The sequence below is a fragment of the Hetaerina americana genome, unplaced genomic scaffold (genome assembly GCF_022747635.1).
Source record: "Hetaerina americana unplaced genomic scaffold, ioHetAmer1.1.p SCAF_34, whole genome shotgun sequence".
Classification (NCBI taxonomy): Eukaryota; Metazoa; Arthropoda; class Insecta; order Odonata; family Calopterygidae; genus Hetaerina; species Hetaerina americana.
The window spans coordinates 2,375,784-2,398,714 of record NW_027286919.1 but is presented as its reverse complement, the minus strand read 5'-3'; positions in this window follow the sequence as shown (position 1 = coordinate 2,398,714).

Here is a 22,931-nt window from a genome sequence, read left to right as displayed (position 1 = left end):
CACCAGGAATCAACCTGGGCCCTTCGGTCAGTGCTGAACCCCCTGAGCCACCACATTTCGTGGAATAAATTTAATATCCAACATTTTTTCTCTTAAAATGCGTTAAAAGACCGAAAATTATTCCACTTTTTATCAACAATTTGATTTGGTTTGAAAATGGAAACGCTCTCAATCTGAGTTTACGAAAAAAAAAGTGTCAGCAGATTTGGATTCGTTCTGTGAATGTGAGTCGCGAGGATAAGTCCAGTTGAAGGAGAGGGTCGTTCGGTTTTCTTCCCTTGGTCTTCTCGGTTTGTTGATCACCTCCCGGCAGCCCTTCCCCACACTCCCCTCTTACCCGGAAGCAACTCTTTCGAATGTTGGTAGTCCCGAGCGAGGCGACCCAGTCCTGGCCCCCACGCCACGCCCCCCTCCCACCGGAAGGGCGAGGCGGAGGGGGATGGGCTCCCCGCGAGCAACATTTCCGATGCTTGCGTAGGGCCGGCAAAGAGGGGCGATGTTCGCTATCCATGGGCATCAATACGCCTGCCGTTTTTCGCTTCTACTCAAACAATGTGACTCGTCGTGCGAATGAATTAATTCTAATGTGTGAATCCTTCACCGACAGCGAGTCGGTGCATTGCTGCCCAGGTTGGCTTCCGTCAGAGACTGAGGCGAATGAAAGAATAACAGAATCCCTTGTAGAACAGACAGATTTAAAATTCCATTTTTTCTTCGGACAATAAGGGATCAGAATAACATTTTCTGAACGTGGTAGGGATAAAAATACGAGGAATGTCCAAATAAATACGTGAACTGAGACCATAAGAACTTTATTTTGCAAAATTTAGTCCACAACGATTTTGTCCCTTTCAAAATACTCTCCATTCGTTGCTATGCACTTATGTCATCTTCTTTTCCACTGTTTAAAGCACCCTTGGAAGTCCTCAAGGCAGTTAGGCTTTTTAGTTTTCTCGTCGTTCTTTGCTTTATTATGTCCACATCTTCCCAGTGATGTCCCCTCATCACATTTTTGCGTTTTAGGAATAGCAAAAAGTCGCAGGGGGCGAGATCTGGCGAATAAGGAGGATGATCAAGGATGGTGATTGAATTTTTTGCCAGAAACTGGCGTACAATCAATGCTGAATGTGCAGGCAGGTCAATATGGCCGAAAAGTTCGGCCTTTTTGAATGTTCCGTTCATTTTTGACAATTGTTTTGCTGGAACGCATTCTGGCTTGTCTTCCAATTTTGCCTGTTCCGAAAAAATGGATCAAAGAATATGTATCAACTTTTTTGTGAAAAACGAAATTAAGTGCGCGGACGCATTCCGAATGTTGACTGTGGTATATGGAGAAGCTACCTTGGACCGAAGCAATGTTTGTCGGTGGTACATAATGTTCTTAGAGGGCCGAGAAGATGTGAACGACGAAGAGCGTGTCGGACGCCCGAGCACGTCAACAACTGACGAAAACATTGAAGAAGTGAAGAAAATAGTATTGGCCAATTGTCGAAGTGACGGTGAGTTAGAGCAGTTGCTGAGGACCTAAACATATCGATTGGCTCGTGCCATTCGATTTTTACCAATGATTTGGGCATGGCACGGGTCGCTGCGAAATTCGTGCCTCAATTCGTACTCAATTTCGACCAAAAACAGCAACGAATTATCATTGCTCATGAGGTGTTGGACTATCCGCGACGACCCACTTATGCTCCAGAGGGTCAAAACTGGTGATGAATCATAGATTTATGCTTATGACGTGGAAACTAAAGCTCAATCATCATAATGAAAGCTGCAGCATGAGCCAAGACTGAAAAAAACGTGCCAAGTTCGGTCTATAGTGAAAGTTTTGCTCACAGTTTTCTTCGATTGCAGGGGCGTGGTGCATCGTGAGTTCTTACCACAAGGCAGAACGGTAAATAAGGAGTATTACCTGCAAGTTATGCGCAATGTGCGCGAAGAAATCCACTACAAACGACCGGATTTGTGGAAGAGCAAAAATTGGCTTTTTCACCATGACAACGCCCCTGCTCACACACATCGTTACTTGTGCTCGATTTTTCGGCCAAAAACAGCACACACTAATGATGCCGAGGCCACCGTATTCCCCAGATCTGGCCCTAGTGACTTTTTCTAGTTCCCGAAACTGAAGAGGACCACGAAAGGACGACGCTACGCTACGATTGACGAGATAAAGACTGTATCGAAGGAGGAGCTGAACAAGATCACAAAAAATGGTTTGTGCACCGAGGATCGGAAAAAACGTTGGCACAAGTGTATAATATATAATTGGGAACCTTTTGAAGGGGAAAAAATAGGCATTCATGCATTAATAAATAATTTTTGGAAAAAATACAGAAGTCGCGATACTTTTTGAACAGACCTCGGGCGTATCTCCATCTGACATATTCGATATATTTAGTGAATTTATACATTGCCCGAAGTTGTAGCACAGCGAACTACGACCCACGCTTCGTAGCCAGGAAACATCGCGCAGAAGGGATAAGCATTGATTTCTTTGAGCGAGCCACTACTGCTTCCTACAGTGAAAACTTCCTTGTTGTCGCCGCAAGCATCCATTGACGATGCCAAGGACATCAGTCCAGCAGCAGCCCGGGTCCATAGTGCTTTCCTTAAGGATCCCCCTCTATCCGTCTTTGTTGATGTACTAATAACGATCAACTACATATGATCAGTAGGGACTATGACTGAAGCTCTGAGGGACTCGGTAGTCGTGCCTCCCAAAGCCTGTTGTAAAGGAGAAAACTGATACCTTAAATAATTGCCTTATCTCCCAGACGAGGACACTATGCAGGGCGAAGGAGAGGATAGTGACCCGCTGTCTTGTTTGGTTTCTTAAGAAGTGAAACCTTCTCTCTGGCATAAATTAAGGATTTCGGCACCGCAGGTCCATCTTTCACCATCTTATTTGACCAGACACCTTCATTCGGAAGGCCTTTTTATGCGCCGAAATGCCACTGAATTATTTGACATCAAGAAAGCATGAGACTTGTGTTTGGTGATGTAGTATTTCAGAAAAAAACTATAGGAATAGAATATTAAAGGTAAGCTACCAACTTTTATCAACAATCTTTTAACCGACTGAGTTTTGCAGATAGAAAATAAGTAATACTCTGACAGGGTATGCACCCAAGTGAATAGAGTACCTCAAGGATCCTACTTAGTGTCACGCTCTTCTTAGTTGCCATGGATGACATAGCATTCGGGCGCCATTAATTTAATCTTTTTTGTAGATGACTTTGCTAATTTTATTTACCTACAGATTATACGTAGCAACGAGGGAAGCTAAGATGACAGTTTACGGTTTGCTGCACTGGCCGAAGAAAACTGGGTTTCGGTTTTCCGTTGAATAAGCGAAAGAAATGTGCTTTACAAAATGTAATGTTTTTTCAGCCCTTCATATATTTGAGTGGAAATTTCCTTCCGTTTGTTCCGTTGCACTCCTGGGTTTAGTGTTCGACCAGCGAATCACCTGATGGCCGCAAGTTAGAGCTTGGAGGAATAAATGTCTTAAAAAATAAAATTTATTACGCTCTCTTTTTCTCGTCTCGTAGAGAGCTGACCTTTCCATGATGCTGGCAGTGTACGGATCGTTTGTTTGGTCTAAACTTGATTATTGCGTTTTCACGCACTCGTCGGGGAGGAACTCATGTTTGAGGTATCTGCTACACAATACGGGATTCCGGGGCCTTGAGGACGGGCTCGTCGGTGCTCTCCTCATACAATACAAGGGCTGTTCAGAAAGTAAACTTCGTTATGCTATAAAATAAGCAGTGGAACAGGTTCAGAAAATAAATTATTTTCATCTAAAAACAACATATCTCTACTATTTATAAATGCATATTCGCAAACAACTGTAAAATGTTGTCATAGCTCAGAACTAGTTTTCAAATTCCTTCAGTATAAAATTCTGACATCTGCAGACAACCGATGATGGCATCTTTTAAGTTCCTCATTGAGACGAGCACATAGCATGCAGTAGCCTAACTTTTCAGTCGTATTTCCATGCAACAGAGTCGTAGTAACCCGTGGAAAACTTTCTTAATGGTTCGGATATTGTGAAACACCGGTTTTTAAGAACTTTTCGTCAACTTTCAGGAGCAGTTCATTGTTCGCCGCGGGCGGGCGCCCACTTCTGTCATCATTCAATTGTATTAGACTGATATTATTAAATAATATTTCCTTTAGCGGTAAAAGGTTTTGCAGATAAATAAAATATTATTCAATATAATCAGTCTAAAAAGAGGCTATAAGAAGCTCAGTTTATTCTTTCTATCTAATTGCATGGCTCATTTTGCCTCTATATTGTAAACAAAGGAAAAGCGGCGCGGCCTTCCGAACAATACAGCTCGAAGCGTACTGCCCTGGTGTGTGTGTGTGTGTGTGCGTGTCAATACAGCAACCAGTCGGCTCCCTCCACTACTGCTCACGTTACTTGAAAACAGAAGTTACTTTCTGGACCACTACCGTGTTACGAATGCGGTGAGCAATCATTGGACAGCCGAAGGAAGTGTAACCGCGCAGCAAAGCCTTTGACTATGACTTCTCGCGCTTGTATTTGAGGTTGAGGTTTATGATTTTTTTCACAGACGGCCACTGAAGGCAGTCGGAAATCATCACTGATTTTAAGTTGAAACATGATTTTGTTCCACCAAAATGTAAACAGAAAAGATACCTCAAATATCGGTCATGGAAATGCCACATCCGAACTACCAACATAAATTGTCTCGGTTCAAAAACGCATCCATCACTGCAGTAGAGTACAGTAAAGATGTAACGAGTTACTGAGCCGTCATCCCAGCGTTACAGCACTTTATTCGGAAGAATCTAAAATCGGTGGCGCGACCGCAACGCATTATAACTTCCTCTTCCAAGGCAACTTTTCAAGGAAAGCTGCCTCAACGTACTCATATCGCATTTTCACAGCTGAGATTTTCGCGATTAAACTCGTCCTTTCTGTGACCCTCTTCAATAACAGATGGTTTTTCATCTACACCGATTCGGTTAGCACATTACAATCCATTTCTAGATATTGGCCGTTTAACTCAATAATCCAGGAGATTCAGTTACCTCTCTTAGACTTAGAAGGCCAAAATGTTAAAATATCGTTTAATTGGGTTCCAGGGTAAGATTTGATAGCATGTGCAAAGATTGTATAAAAAGTATCGGGTTAGACCCCCCACCACTGCCGAGGTTGCGCAGTGGTGGGGGGGTCTGACCTTCAACACGCGCCAAGTTCCAATCACCTGCGAGCGTTCGTGCAGGTTGGATCGTGTTTTTATTGGACTCCTGTCGAGTAACAAGCACGAAATGACGCAAACGATTGACCAGCGGTACTCCATCAAATTTTGTGTTAGACAATGGAAATTGGATGCGGAGACGTTTGACATGATTTGCCAAGTGCTCAACGATGAAAGCATGCCACAAACTTGAGTTTTTCAGTGGCTCAAGCTCTTCAAAGATGGCCGAGAGAGTGTGGAGGACGAGCTCCGCGCCGAAAGATCTGCGATGAACTCGTCCTCCCGAAGGTCTTTTGGACGGACGACCATAAAAGAGTGTCTGCTTGCGAAGACCGTCTGAAACGACACCGCGACGATTCCCCAACCCCCTTGCAGTTCCGACCAGGTACCAGCAGACTATTTCCTATTCCCTATAAAATTGAAATCCTTCCTCAAAGGACGCCACCACCACGGGACTCCCTCAAGTCAAGCCGCCAAAGAAGCTTTCACGTATACCCTAAAGGACCTTCCGCCTACCATATCTAAGAATTAAGCCAAAGAGTCTTGCGTTGTGGGGTACCATTAGACACCCACTGAACAACAATAAGCTTCGGACTGTGAAACCCGAAGTCTCGCCGCGGGCGTCTTCCATACGCGGGTGCAAGGCGAGAGGAGGTCATGAGCACCCGCTTGGACATGGTGCCCTGCGCTCGAAGGCACGTGCATCCCTTCAACTAAGAGACCATGGTGCGATGTTTGCAATTCCGACCTGGCTGTTCTTAAGAACAAAAACTACGCGAGTGCCTTAATATCAGGGGAGGCCTCCACGTTATCCAGGGCGATGACCCTAAAACCATATCCCCAGTAATTTTGTTGTTAAAGAAAGATTATCTAATCTGGCCCAAGTCATCCTTTTTACCGTAGATTCAGCTGGAAAATCTTTATCCTTTCTTTTTCTTAATATGGAAGCAATATGGCGCAAATGACCTCTGGCGTTGAGGATCCGAAACCTAAATCACGATTACTACGTATCCTTGCTGTGTTATTTTTTGCACAATGCGCAAAACAATTGCTTGCCAAGTATGATTCCATTCCTCGTGATTTTGCTTTCTTTTTTTCGCTTTTATTTCAATCTCCGAGCATCACCTGCCATACATCTTGGCCGTTAATGTAAAAGGATGTGCCCCGGCGAGCTCTAGCTTAACTATGTCCCACCCCCTCGCATTTGCCCTTGACCATGATCTACAAGGTGTCTCCCAAAAGAAGGACTTAGTCGGTTAAAAAAAATGTACTACCAGAATTGATATATTCACTTGAAATAGTCTTCAAAGTAGTACCTTAGTGCGTCCACACTTAGTGCATCCACTGCCAGCGGATTTTCCTCCCCTCGTTCGCCTTCTGGAAGGCGGCGCCCGGAATGCTGCTAAGCTCCCTCGTCAAGGCCTGTTGTAACACTTCCATCAAACCGTGGTGACGTCCTTTCATCACAGATTTGAGGCGGGGTAAGAGGAAGAAATCTGGTGGAGCATCGTCTAAATATTGTGGATCCTCACTACTCACATGGTTGAGAAGCGCTTGGCAGATCCGCGTGCGAGTTTCCTTTTGTTCGTCCAAGAGCACTCGAGGCTCCAACTCTGCACGCACCTTACTCATACCCATGTTTTCGCTCACAAATGGATGCACATAACTTATGGGGATGCCAAGTTCATCAAAGACCATGCGAACACTAAATCTAATGGATCCCTGTACAACAAAGCCTTCACTTTTCTAAGATTTTCGTCATATATTTGAGGTCGAAGGGAGCCCTGAACGTTCGGTGTCTTCAGCATCTTCTCTACCGTCTGGAAAAACCTTTGCTACTCAGAAATACCCGATCTACCCATGCCTTATCACCATAAGCTGCCTTGAGCATGTCAAGAATCTCTTCCCCAGTTTTGCACAGTTTCACGCAAAATTGAATGGCGCAGCGCTATTCCAATAACTGGTTCATGACGGAGCGTAACGAGGTCACGTTATAGAGGTTTCGCAAACGATTGATCCGCACTCCGTTAATGTTGGGAGCCTTAGTTGGCAGTCACTCGCGGAGCGAAGGTTAAATTACAGATTACTTCTTCTGGATAAGTTAGAAGGAGGTCTCTATAGCGATGATGTCGAAAATGTATTCTTAGTCCATTGTATTTCTTAAGGAGAGATAACGTTAATAATATAAGGGAGATTAACTGTAGAACATTTAATATGTCATTTTTACGACGGACGGTAAGGAATCAGAATAACTGTATCCGACCCTGCTAGGAAGGATAAGTATTTCGGGTCGGAAGTAGTCTTGTTTGTATCCCCCAAATCATGTATAATGTATGTATAGCAGAGTTTCCCTTTGAGATCATTTCAACACTTTCCTAAAATCCTTCTTGCCATTGGACCCAGACCTCAGACTTTCAAGTGATCTCATTCCCCACCCATGTGAATCCAATTGTCACCCCTCCCCCAATCCTCCCTGCCCTCCTCAGCACCGCACGCATTGCATCATCTCGTCGGTTTCTCCGTTTATCGTGTGTGCACATCGATTCGCTCTATTCATGCCCCTCGCGGAACACGTGCGCCACTGCGTGCACCAAGGCCCGGCCACACGGCTTGAACGGCGACCTTCTTGCGATGCATATGAATAGTCGCGAGTCCTCCGTCCAAGTGGCACTGCGCTGATCATCGATGGCCTCTCGCGATTTCATATTCAGACTGAGGCAGACATTGCGTATGGATTGCGAAACATGGATGTTGTACAATTAGAAATAAGAAAAATCGTCGCGAGTCATTTGCTGCCTGGAATACCGTTTTATGCATTATTGGCTTGTTTGAATTGTAGCGGGAAAAGATTCGGAAAAAAGATTTATTTCAGATATTGCTACACTGCCTCTCAAAGTTCTTCAAACTACATCCTTTGAGCGTCGACATACTTTTGCCAGTGGTTTTTCCTCAACTCAAAGGCTCCCTGGTAGGCAGATCCCGGAAGGTCCTTAAGAATACGCGTGCAAGCTTATTTGACGGCCCCTAGGGTTCCATGGTGGTGTCCTTTGAGGGAGGGAGGATTTCACTTTAGGGAATAGAAAATAGTCTGCTGCTGCCAATTCGGGGAGACAGTAAGGGGGGTTGGGGAATCGTCGCGATGTCATATGCAGAAGGTCTTCGCAAGTGACACTCCGACTCTACTGTTTTGTTTTGATCGTCCGTCAAAAGACCTTTGGACACGAATTTAGCACAATCACACTCAACCGACGGTCTGAATCCAGCACTTCACCCACATGTCAGGAAAAAGTTACCGTTACATTTTATGCAAACCTTTGCGCATGCAAGTGCGTTTGACCCCTTCCAACTGCCTTATTTCCCCTTTTCGGTTTTTTTGTTTTCGCGGCCGAGTGATGGTATTATTTGTTGATTTCCCTGAGGAGTTCGAAAGAAAATGGTTCCGTCTTGAGAAGACAGGAAGTATAAGTATTTGCATGCATGAAAGTTAAAAAGGTTTTTACATGAATATATACGCCTCTGAGGGTGTAGATTAGCATACATTTGTTTCATTTTCCACGTGGTTCAATGCTCTTTCACGGGTAGTCACCTAACACCCCTCGCCACATGCCCTTGCGGCGGCCTGCGGGGTATTATGTAGATGTAGATGAAGCACGTGAGAGGCGGCGCCCTTCGCCGGAGAATGAGACCAAATGGTCCGCAGCATCGGGCCCTTTAAGAGAACTCGTTCCATACAAGCAAGGGCCTAAGAATAAATGGTGAACCTTTGGTGTAATGAAAAATGGCGTCCATTCAGGAACAGAAGACAAACAAACCTCTATTCTTATTTATTTGGAATAAACTGACACTGCATATGTGCGTGCATATCGCAAAGGATTATGGTTCCTGCAATGAATAGAGATATTTTCATCATTTGAATGAACAATTACCAGATTCAATGTTAATATCCGCCTAAACATTTCATGGCCGTAACCCGTAATCGGGCTGAAAGTTCTATTCCATGATTTTCTGCGCCGAACGGGGGGGGGGTCCTCCTTTGAAGGCACCTTCTCTATTAATTGCCTCCTAAGAAAACAATATTTGAGTAGTAGTAGATCACGTACAGCGTAGAGGAGCTAGATTGGTAAAAAGTTGTCATGATTTACTTAGGAGCGTATCCAACATTAGAGGAGCTAGGCTGGAAATCAGTCAATGGAGCTAAGGTTACATTACATCAACTTGAAGGAGGTCTCTTTAGTAGTGATGCTGAAAATGTATTATTACCCCCATCGTGCCACGACATGAGAGATCATGGCAGTAAAATTAGAGAGATTAAGTGTAGAACAGATGGATTTAAGATATCATTTTTTCCATGAACAATAAGGGATCAGAATAACATTTTCCCACCGAGCTAGAGGGCATTTTTTTTGGGTTAAAAGTTTGGCGTGAGATCACTCACTGCCACACATCCTAATGCTCGGTTACAGGCCACTATGTACTATGTAATGTGTAAAAATCTATGTAATAAGTAATAAATGAGTAATATGAAGATCGGATGTGACATATTTCACTCGAACTTCAAACGGAAAATTTTATGAGGAGACTACCGAAATGAATCTTTTCTGGCACTGTTCGTCAATACTTAAGGGAGTGCATCTACTGTCCTCCATTGGGAGGAGAAATTACATGCTGATAAATAAATCCATGATCATCATAGTCGACATTATTCTATTTACATAGATGAGGGTGTGACTGGCCAAGTTAGTACACCTCTCCCATTTAAGTAATACCCACAATTTCTATTTGCTTAATTACGAGTATGTTCAATATTTAAAAATGAAGTGATGGGGCTCAATGGGCAAGAATGGCGCGCCCAAAACTGTCACTTTAAGGGAACAGCATAGCATCTCATCTAAATTTGTAAACCAACTCGAGACATGGAATCTGAAAAAAAGGTGATCCTACGGCTGCGAATATGCGACCATAATTAACGGGCCGATTTATAAGTAGTGCATGGCGGTTGCTTATTTTTTTTTAAATTTATGAACTATAATTCCCCTTAGAGTGAGGACTCTGACGGGAGAATTCTGATGCTCACTTTTGGAACACGCCTGTGAATTTGTTTGATTCTCATGTGAGAAATGCGAGTATATTAGATATTTCAATGAAGTCATTCTGCATCAAAAGAATTTTTTTCTTTGATAAATTTTTAGGACCGCTCATATATCCTTCATTTTGAGTATTCTCCTCGTATTATGGGTACAGTTGTGGAAATGGAGAATTAATTAAATTGCTGATGAAATTATTCCCCTGTGCTCTTCTCTGCGAAAAACGTCTCTGTTCAAGTCAACTTTCCAAACTGTTCGTGACGCAACCCAGCGTTTCCGAATTCAGAATCGGTGCCAGCAGACATTTATGAATGACTTCGGATTTACAGCAGGGAACTTTGCAATAGTTCCACTTTCTACGAGTATGTCATTTAAGCCTTATCACCGACAAATCCAAAGAGAATTTTGACAGGGAGCCTATCAAACGCAATTTGCGCATTCGCACGGACGACATACATCTACATAATACCCCGCAAGCCGCCGCAAGGGCGTGTGGCAGGGGGTCTTTAGGTCACCACCCGTAAAAAGGAACACAACCACATTCAAAACCAACACATACAGCGTCGCACCCAAAAGTGGTAGGACTGATTTTCTCTGGCGCGAACGGAGCGGTGGAGGGGGGTCTGCCTGGCAGGGTAAGGTGGAGGGGGCTCTTAGCAACAGAACAACACCAACCTCAGTCGCCTGCGAGTTGTCGTTGAGTGAGGACACCGTTTTTAGTGAAGCAAGTTTTTTGTCCGCATCGAAAAACAAAATGAATCTGAATTTAGAGCAACGTTATTCCGTGAAGTTTTGTGCGAAACTCGGGAAGACGGCAACTGAGACCCTCGATATGATCAAGCAGGCTTATGGGGACACTGCCTTAAGCCGTTCCACAGTATTTGAGTGGCACAAGTTGTTAAGAGAGGGTAGGGAGCTCGTTGAAGACGACCATCGCTCCGGACGGCCGTCGACGGCAAGAACCGACACGAATGTGGACAGAGTGAGGACACTGCTGAACACAGACCGACGCTCAACCAGTGAAGAAATTGCAGACCAGTTGGGTCTGTCTGCATCCAACGTCCAACGCATTATTTCACAGGATTTGGCCATGCGCAAGGTGTGCGCCAAGATGGTGCCGAAAATTCTGCCATGGCGCGCTCGTCGTCAGATAGCTCCTGGCCAAATACGGCGTTGCCACGTTGCCGCACCCGCCCTATTCTCCCGATCTGGCACCACTGGACTTCTTCTTCTTCCCCCTGATGAAAAGACAGCTCAAGGGACGACATTTTGACTCGATAAAGGCCGTTCAAGAGGCTTCGACGAGGTTCATCAACGGCATCCCCAAAGAAAATTTCCAGCGGGCGTACGGGGAATGTGAGAAACGTTATACTAAGTGTGTAGCAGCTCAAGGAGCATACTTTGAAGATTATTAATTCGATGTAAGTATATCGTCAGTAAAATTCTTGTAAAAAAATCAGTCCTACCACTTTTGGGTGCGACCCTGTACATACAAGCACATTGCCCATAGTGGGGCATACGTTCAGGCAAAACTCCTTTCATTTTAAACGCATGCAAATACATACACTATCATCTAACCAATAATTGCACCTGAGGATGCAGTAAGAAAGTTATCCAATAAATGGGGATCGAGATGGTGCGGGGGTTCTCGTACTGGCTTCCCACCCAGAGGGCCCGGGCTCAAATCCTGGCGGTGTTGAATATTTTTTAGAGGTATCTCGATCCCTACTTGAGGTGCTTTGTGGAGGGCACTTTGAGTGAGTACGCCGTCCGTCGGATGGGACGTTAAGCTGCGGACCCCTTGGCGCCTTTCGTAAAGAGTAGGCTAATGCCGACGCCGGGTTTCTCTCCACCCTTCATCCTTTCCTGTCCATCCCCTATGGCGCAAATGACCTCAGCTGTCGGTCGCCTCCCCTCAAAACTATTACCACTACTACTCCAATAAATTGTAAGCTAGAATTTGAAAAGCAAGGAGGCGAAATTCCACGACCACATGGACAAGCAACATACAACGGTCTCCTCCCTCAAGGACACAGGTAGGGAATGTGACCCAAAGCTGTGGGCAGCGGGAGCGCCCCCCCCCCCTAACGGAGAGAGACGAGGGATGTAAGGGGAAACTTAAAAACTACAAAGCAGAGCAAGTAATACAGCTAAGAGCAGCACATTATTTAATGGCATTCTAATGCGGTCATACGGAAAGAAATGGTTTCGACAACAAAACTCACGAGGTTAGCGAAAGTGCATGCAATTGAGCAGACCTAATAATTCCCTAGACGCAGAGGGCATACTTAGCTTTGCTTATACTGCGTTTCTAAAAATGACGATACCCAAGGCGCTTTTCGAGTACAATAAGATGAGGTTCCTGCAGAACTGCCCTCAGTAATGGATTACTTGGATGGATTTTATGGTCGCCCAGGGAGAGGGCGGACGAGGGCCCTCCTACCGAGATGGTCACGTCGAATCCGGAATCAATGCACTGCGGCAGTGAATGCTCCGAAATAGCTACAGCAAGGGTTGGAAAAACTGCTGACGTCTTGTCGCCGGGAATAATCCAATTTCCCGCCACTCTACGGATGGAATTCATCTCGTCAGACACGGAGACCTTTCAGCGTGGTTGAAGAGCGAATGTGATAAAGGATACGGTGGAGAAATGGGCACCTGCCCCAATGCAAATGTAAAAAACTGCGAAGCAAATCATCCCTGTGCCCACTGGAGAACGTAGGAAAAATTATGTACGAGACAACAGGTAATTATAATTGCAAATAATGTGTGTGCCAAAATTTATCAAATGATTTTTTTTTTAAACTAAGGAATTAAATGCACTCGGGAAATATTCTCATTTTTCGAATGCTTTGCGGCAAATATTCATTCCGTGAATTATATATTTTTCAAGTTGGATTTGCTTTAAATTTCGGACTACTTTTTTGGTTGACTCTGAAATATTCCTCGCTCAGCAAGAGAACTCGAGGTTGTCGCGATTTTTCGTTGAAGAAATGAGAGTAGTAAAAATATGATAAGAGTTTATTGAATTTATACCCTTGATAACTACTGCAGTCGTAGCATTAGCAAAGAATTTGCAAAATTGCACACCACCGTATATTCGATCTTTAAACCGTGCTCTCTCAATCTTTTGTAGAAATTAAATGATCATAAAATGTCAATTGAATAAACGTACATAAATCAATAGATAGAGCATTTCACTTCATTCACTGGAGTAGGCTAAAGCAATATCAATTATCATTAACAATAATAGCCTGCTGGTATAGTTATATATGGAATGCTCTGAATCGATATTCTAAGCCTCATATAAAAGAGAAGCAAAAACGCCCAGTGCAGTAAATAACCATTCTTGAGCATCTCACACTTTTCGCCTCCCTTCATTCCATCCAATACGTATTACCCTGTCTCAGCTCGCTTATACGTACAGCGCCCTTTCCTCTTTCGCAGTCTTTAGCGCTCCATCACCTAAAAATACGCCCGCATCCAACTTTACCTGACTTTCATAAACGGTATGAAGACTCGCAGAATGAATATTGTGAATATTGCGCCCTTTCTGGTTTCACCGTGAGCGCAACGCTATCTGCTGCAAACAGTTTCTCCATACTTACAGCTGGCATCTTTAGGTCGCAGTGACGGTATGATTTCGAGTTGAAGGCTTTTATTTCCGCTGTGCCATAGGCTACAAGAAGTATGTCCAATAAATACGCGAACTGAGGCCATAAAAAATTTATTTTGTAAAATTTAGTCTACTTCGATTTTGTCCCCTTCAAAGCACTCTCCATTCGTAGGCTATGCAATTCTTATTCCATCTTCTTCCATTCCACTGTTTAAAGCACCCTTGGAAGTCCTTGTCAGTTAGGCTTTTTAGTTTTCTCATCGTTTCCTGCTTTATTGAGCCGTCCTCATTTTCCCAGTGATGTCCCCTCATCACATGTTTACATTTTGGGGACAGGAACAAGTCGCGGGGGGCGAGATCCGCTGAATAAGGAGGACGATCAAGGATGATGATTGATTTTTTTGCCAGAAACTGACGAACAATCAATGCTGAATGTGGAGGTGCATTGCCGTGGTGAAGGATCCATCCATCATGTTAAGTTAAAATAGTGTGCAGTGTTGATTTTCTTAAATTCAGTTTATCAGCTAACATTCGGACAGTTTTTAGACGATCAGTACAGACAATGGACCGCACACGATCAATGTTGTCGTCAACACAGGTGGTTGAAGGTCGTACCGGTCTTGCATCGTTCGTGGAGACTTGTCGGCCATCTTTAAAACGCTTAATCCACTTAAAAACGGGTGTTTTCTTCAGAGCATTATCACTGTAGACAGCTGTCAACATTTCAGTAATATTGATAACTTTTACCATACTTCACCAAAAACTTGATGTTGATTCGTCGCTCTGTGATTTTATCAGTCTCCATTTTCGACAAACAGCAAAAACAAGGAGAACAGAAACTAATATAACTGGCACCAGACGCACAGCTCGACGATCCGCCAAGAACAGACGGCTCATTGGGTCTCAGGCAACCAGCGCCGCTAGTGGGTGGGGCTACAATCAGTGTCATGGACGCCATATTGCACCAGTTTGCGCATTTATTGGCCAGACGTCGTAAAGTTATCAGAGAGACTCACATCATATGCCATTGCGTTGGTTTCGTATGGTTAAAGTAAGAATAATATACTTTGTAATCACAGCAAAACATAAGAGAAACCCCATTTTAGGAAATACTTCCTCTTCGGGGTGGGCATAGCAAGAGCGGACGACGCAAATAGGCAGCGGTTGCGGAAACACCTCAATATCTTTTCTTCGGGAGTGGCCCGGGCGTACAGGTGGTTGAACGTTCCCAAGGACGGAGGGAAAACCGCAAAATCGCAAAATCAAGCCGCCGGAAAGGAGAAACACATAGAAATACACAGATTGTTAGCTTTGACGTCCGTAAAATATTCAAAAGGATAACAGGAAACACGAGACTGTTATAGTAAGCTTGGAACGATTATACGAGTATGTATGATCAGGAAAGGTTCTGACTAGACGATTTAGATACTGGCATTGATCACTGGTAACACTGGTGCTGTGTTAACTGTTCCCTGGGAATACTGATCTTATTAACTTCCGTGGAAGAAGAACCGTCTCTGGCCTCCTTTCTTCGACGGGAAAAGAGGTAGGCTCCATCCAGGGCCATGCTGCCGGGGATTGGCAGTGTGCAGCGAATATCATTTGGGAGGCTCGTGGATACTACGAAATGGGCCATCCTCATCTTGGTGGTTTGATGGCGTTGCTGCTCTCTGATTGGTCGGATTTTGAAGGAATCGTTTCCGCGTACCATGGAGCTGATAAATGTTTCCTTTTGTCTTTCGCGGGGTGTTTAGCAATTTCAATGACCTCACGGATGAGTTTGGGATAAAACACAGTAATCAACCCGAAGATCGGTTTAGTAGGTGATGGTAGAGTTCACCCAGTCAAAGCCCTATGCGGCGTGTGAAAATGCACACATCTGGGTAGGGGGGCCAGTTCCTTTCCCTGTGCCGGTTATGGTTCCCCAGGAAGACCTGGTACCCGAAAAATCACTTTAGCTTGGGTGGAGCTGCAGGTGCCCAGAGTGCCTTGCCCGGGAATCGAACCCGAGACCCTCTGATCAGCAGCCCAACGCTCTACCCACTGGATTACCGCGACCCATCGCGGTAGTCCAGTGGGCTGAGCCCACTGGACTACTGCGTTGAGTTTGGGATATCCGCTATCGAGTTTGGGATAGCAACGGTTATTTACAGATCACGTTGACTTCATCCATAATATTTCCAGGCTCTGACCACGGATGTTCTCCTACTTCTGGAAGGTTAAACTGTTTTTTAATGAGGGCTGTGTGGTGCTTCTGGAGGCGGCAATTGATTGATCTACCTGTTTGTCCTATGCCGGACTTCCCACAGCTTTCACCTCGTATACTCCTTCATAGGCAGTGTGTGGGATGGTGTCCTTCAGTTTGGGTAAGATGCCACCCATCTTCTTGGAACAATGAAAACTTGTCACGACGTCATGTCTTTTTAGTCCCACTATTCCCAAGTTCCTACTTTACTCATTTCTTCCATATGCTTCCAAAGCTTCAACAGCTTCCTCAACAAGTATGGTTTGATACCCGACATATATGGCCTGATAGTCAGTGGTCATACCCAAATATAGCTTCTCTCTTTTCTCTCTCTCTAGAATTTAACTTTAAAAATGTGAGTAGCGATGACGTTTTGGAAAAGAGCAGTTCCCTCCCAAACGCCTACCGCATCAGGAATATCGTAATAGACATTGTAGGCTCGGTTAAAATTCTCAGGCCTCAGTTACCCTCACTCCCGACCTCGCCAGGGGTATTTTCCGCCCAGAAGAGATCGTGAGTGATGGTAACGACTAAGGATATATGTGGACAACCTAACAAATAATTGGGATTCATTGGAAGAATATCGGTGAAATATAACGAAAAGAGAGTAGAAGGTCAATGAGAAATGTTATCTTTCGCTGGTGAGGCCTCATGTAGAATATGCTGCAAGTATACGGGATCCTCACGAAGTTGGATTGATTTCCGAATTGGATCGCATGTAGCGTAGATAGGAGCTGGATTTGTAAAACTTTGTTATGATAAACTTAGTAGCGTATCCAAAATGTTAGAGGAACTAGATTGGGACTCATTCAAGGAGTGAAGGTTAAATTAGAGATTAAATCTCTTTCATCAATTGGAAGCATGTCTCTTTGGCGATAATGTTGAAAATGTATTATTACCCCCTTCGTACCACAATAGGAGAGATCAAATAAATCATATGAGGGAGGCTAAGTATAGAACAGATAGATTCAAGATTTCATTTTTACCGCTAGCGTTAAAAGGTTTTTTAAAAACATTTTTCCCACTACCCGACCGCACTAGTGAGGAAAATTATTTTCCTTTTTTCGTTCCAAGCAACCTAATATGTTGCCATTATCTCACCTAGCCTGATTTATTGTCCTTCTTGTTACTAGCAAGTCCTAATGCATACACAGAGAAGTATCTCAAACTTAGATACTGGAGTGCATGTATCTTTTGTCATCATGTTTTACAATATTGAAATTATTATTTATATATGTGTACGTATATATTGTAACTGCAGAATAAGAAAAACTTAATTTTTGATGCTGCATGCCCGTGCCACCATCCCCTGCCACACATCTTAGCGGTGGCTTGTAGAGTATCATATAATATAGACAATTGCGTGGTTTTGAAATTTTGGAACAAAGAAAGTGGCGAACAGAACACACATTATTGGAACACATTATTGTCACTAACATTATGAGATTTCTTGATTGTAGGAAAATACTAATCCACAACCAGCACGGATTTAGGAAAAGCAGATCTTGCGAAACACAACTTGGTCTCTTCATTCACGATATACTAAGATCAGGAGAAAACCACACACAAGTATTGCTGGATTTCAAAAAAGCGTTCGACAAAGTCCCACACACTAAATTGTTACATAAACTTAAATACTATGGGATCAACGAGAAAATAATTAATTGGATTAGAGACTTCTTGTCAAACCGCAAATAAATAGTAGTCGTAGATTGGTTGTGCCCAACGGATAGAGATGTAACTTCGGGCGTCCCCCAGGGAAGTGTAACAGGGCCTCTTCTTTTCTTAAGATACATTAATGATTTAAGCACACACGTAGGTAGCAATCTGAGGTTATTTGCTGACGACACGGTGGTGTAGAGGGAAATAAGGAGCCAACTAGATCGCGAGCTACTCTCTAGAGACTTAGACAATATCTCGGAATGGTGCAATAAATGGGGATTAACACTTAATATAGATAAATGCGCAGTTTTGAAATTTTGGAATAAAGGAAGCGAGGAACAGGATATGAACTACAAAATAGAGGGTTCAGTATTGACTACGGCAAATCAAGTTAAATATTTGGGGGTTGTTCTAACACCACGCCTTTCATGGGGAGCACATATCAGGACAATATGCGGATCAGCTTTAAAGAAACTTGGCTTCATAAAACGGGTGGTGGGGAAATGTAATGAAAAAGTTAAAGAGAGGAGTTATTTTGCTCTAGTTAGACCTCGTTTGGAATATGCCGCAAGTATTTGGAATCCTTGGGAGAAAATTTGGCAAAAAGAATTAGATGAAGTCCAGAGAAAATCCGCCAGAGTCGTTAAAAATTGTTATGATAACAACACAAGTGTGACAGGTCTCTTAGGGGCATTAGGCTGGGAACCACTTGAAGTGCGGAGAGAGCAAGCGAGGCTTAGGCTTTTAGAAAGGTTCAGAACAAACGAGTTTAACTATGACACTGAAGGAATTATAATGGCCCCACACTACTTAGGTAGATCAGACCACAAAGATAAAATAAGGGAGATAGATTCCGGTACTGATAGATACAAATCTTCATTCTTTCCCCGAACAATCAGAAATCATAATAGTAAGAAACGGAATTCACTTTAGAAATATTAAAAACATTGAATTTACAAGTCTGAGCAAAGTTAAACATTGCAAAGCTGTTAGGTATACCTTCAGGTTCAAATGTATGTAAGATGTAGTTTGAGTGTGGGGTGAAAGTGTTCATGCATGAATCTATGCCATGTTTTGTTTGTGGACTATATAAATTTGTGGTTTTTGTGGGCGGTTTCTTCTTAATTACGGGTGGTGCCCTAACTCCCCCCGCCACAAGCTCTTACGGTGGCTTGCGGGGTATTAAGTAGACGTAGATATAGCTTGAACGATAAACGCTTACATCCGGGTACCTTCAATTTTGACTCCTATCTTACTGTGAAATAGTCAGGGATGGGTATGGATCTCTCTGGTCCTAAAGCCTTGGGTTTTTTTTGATTTCCTTATGCGCTAAAGAAGAATGCGTTAATTAAACACAAATTATTTCACTGAATGCAATCGGTCACCGTGATTATTCCCGGCATTCCCTACTGCAGGCTGATTGAATACATCTCACCGGCACGTTATTACCGACTGCTATTTCGCTCTTCCAACTCGATCATTGAAGTCACCACGCACAAAAATTAAAGAGTATCAAACTAAAAGTGATTTAAATCGAACACTGTCTGAAAAACAAAACGCGAAATATGAGAATGGTGTTTTTTTTCTAACTGGATCCTTGTGCACATTTCGGAAATGGTTTGGTGTTCGCTAACGGCCAAACTAGTAACTAAGCATATCTGGTGTTTATAATAACCAAGACCTTATAAATTGTGTGCAATTCTGCAGTGAAGACTCTACGCATGCCTTTTAATTTCACTAGGGTTTTCCAAGGGTCCCCAATGCACCAGCGTGACCGAAACGTTACTCTGGATTAGAACCATTGGAACCGAGTCAGACGTCCCCTCATTTTATCCTGGAAGCCATTTCTGGTATGCATCAAAGGATGAATGTAATATGTGAGATGTATAGATAATCAAGATGCAGTTAGCAGTTGGAAACTTTCATGGAGGACATTTAGAGAACGGTTCCAAAGAAACTGCGGGAGATGCCGCAACAGTAACTTTTAACGGAGTCATCCGCTAATGTACATTTCAATTCAACAATTTCAGAGTGTAAAAATCATTCTCCTTGACCGGGATTGGAACCCGGATCCCTCAATATCTGGTCGAGTATTTTAGCTAGTTAAGCTATCGAATCTGTCAAGGTATAAACAGCCGAAGTGTTTAAAAGTTGGCTTTAACCTCGTGGACTGTGGCGCATCGCGCACGACTACGAATACCTGTGACATTGTATGTACGGTATTTCGTCACAACATCTTGTTCCTTTAAAAGCCCCAAAATTTCAGAGTTTAAGAGGACGCCTCGATAGCTTAAGTGGCTAAAGCACTCGACCGGATATTGAGGGATCTGGGTTTGAATCCCAGTCAAGGCGAATGATTTTTACGCTCTGAAATTGTTGCATTTTTGAGAACGGGTCGCGGTAGTCCAGGGGGTAGAGCGTTGAACAACTGACCGGAGGGTCCCGGGTTCGATTCCCGGGCAAGGAACTCTGGGAAACTGCATCTCCACCCGCGCTATGTGATTTCTCGGGTACCAGATCTTCTTGGGAAACCATAACCGGCACAGGGTAAGGAACTGGCCCCCCTACCCTGATGATGGAATTTCACACACCGTATAGGGCTTAGTACAGGGCGAACTCTACCATCACCTACCAAACTGACCTTCGGGTTGATACTGTGTTTATAGTTATTTTTTATTCAGAGAACCAGGGAAGGAAGGACTCCAGAGTGCGTCAAACCAACCTAGTATTTTGAGAGAAATATTCTTAGAGGTGCACTCGTTTTGGCCTTCGGTGAACTAATCCGGCAGTACTTGGGTCAAAATTTGTTTAATGGTATGGAAGACCAATAGTTAATGATAAAAGTAATGCCAGTGGAACAGCCCCTTGGACTGTATCAAAGAGTGTGGTGCTAGGAGGTCTCTCGCCAGGATAGAAGCTACGTGTTAGGAGAGCGCCTAATTTTGGGTGCACCACAAGGCGTTTCTCCGGCCTAGCCGGCATTTTCAGAGACGGGATGTCCTCTTCGGGTTTTGGATGGGCTTTTCAGGGAGGTTCGAAGGGAAGGGCGGTCCGGTGTTTTTCCCTCATACATATATTCGCAAAGCACTCTGTAGAATTGAAAACGAAATTAGTGAAAGTAAACCAAAAAAAGCGTAAAAGCGTTCATTGAGGCAAACTTTGACGGACTTCGGGAATATTTTTTAAAAATATTGAAAGAATTCAAGACAATAACCCTAACAACCGATTCGGAAAACGTATGGAAATATTTCTTAAAAATTATACGCGAAGTAATGACTGCGTACATTCCATCCAAACTTAAATGCGAGGAACGGTGAGGAACCTAGATGGTACAACTGACAAATCAGATCGGCATTAAGAAGGCATAGACAGCTACAATGAGGTTTTAAAAGAGTTTTACAATAGCTACGTAGTTAATGCGAATACATCCAACAAGAAACTAAAAGAATGTCGTGGTAAACCAAAGAGTATCACCCTCCAAGCCCTTCACTCCTTCAAAACTAAAATGCAATAAGAACATCTTGAGGAAAATCCGAGGTCATTCTGGTCCTACGTCAGAGAAATACAGGATAAGCCTCCAGCTGCGTATTCCTTGAAGACGAAAAATTACGAACTTATTACAGAGAATGGGGAAAAGGCAAATATTTAAAAAATGTATTTCCCGAGCGTCTGCAATAAATATTCAAACGCACGAAACGAGCTTCCACGGCCACCCAGTGAACAATAGAGCGACATGACAGTGACCAAGAAAGGAATAGAACATCAACTCCGTAGTCTCAAAGCAAAAAAAACTCCTGGTCCGGAAAAAATAGCTGCTAGAATATTGAAGAAATTAGTTGAAGGTATTGGCCCGTTTTTAGAGAGTTTTTCCTTAAATCGATAGAAGAAGGCTCAGTGCCTCGCGACTGGAAGCAAGCCCATATAACTCCCATCTAATATGAAGGTGGTGAATAAATAAGAATTGGATCAACTTTATCCAAACGAAAGGTTTGAGATTTTCAAGGAAGACGGCTAAGCTAAAAGTTAATTTGGAAGGGAAAAACGAGCGTAGGTGAAACTGTTTACCTATATCGGAAATATGAGATGGTCGCAGAAGTAGGGATATAAGAAGAATCGCGTAAAGCAAAAAACCTTGCAAAAGAAGGAAGGAATTGATGACATATACAGGATCAGCACGAGATTAAAAACATCTGGCGAGCGATCAAAAACATCTGGCGGCTGCATCACGACAATGCGCCGCCTCACACCGCGCTTGTCGTGTCGGACTTCTTGGCCAAGCACGGCGTGGCAACGCTGCCGCACCCGCCCTACAGCCCGGACTTGGCACCACCGGACTTCTTTCTGTTCCCGAAGATAAAGAGGAGTTTGAAAGGAACGCGATACGGGACTTTGGACCCCGTCAAAGAGGCCGTGACGACGTGTCTTCGAGAGGTTCCCGATGATGCCTTCGCGGGAGCGTTCCAGGAATGGGAACGCCGCTGGAACAAGTGTATCGACTCACAAGGGTCCTATTTTGAGGAATATTAGCTTGAGATATGTAAAAGTGTAATAAATTTTTTTTCCTGAGCTCAGTACACTTATTTTCCGGACGAACCATGTACATCTAGTTAGGAGGTTAAGAAAACTTTTGTGAGGAGTGTGGTTTTGCAAGGCTGGGAAACTTGGTCGTTGAAACAAGACGATAAGCATAGATTTGGAGGCTTTTGAGATGTGGGTGTGGAGACGGATGGAAGATGTGAAATTGACAAAAATGAACAGAAACGAAGAAGTGCTGGGCATAGTGGGGGGATGAGGGAGAAATCCGAAAAAGGCGGGCAAGGGTGGATGTAGAGTACTTTGGTTATTGGTGGTGGGATCTTGAAGATTGTAACAGAGGGGAGAACGTTGGGCGAGGTGGGTAGCGGTAGGAAAAGGATAGGGATATTGGAAGGAATGAAGGTAGGCAGAGTGCATGCTGAATTGAGGTACAGTTTAATGTAGTGTTCTGTGACAGGATTGTGTGTTGTCAGGTGAGGCTAAGAATTGCAGGAGTCTACAGTCTGTTGGACACAACTTTATTCCCAACCAAAAAATTAGCTAAGGAT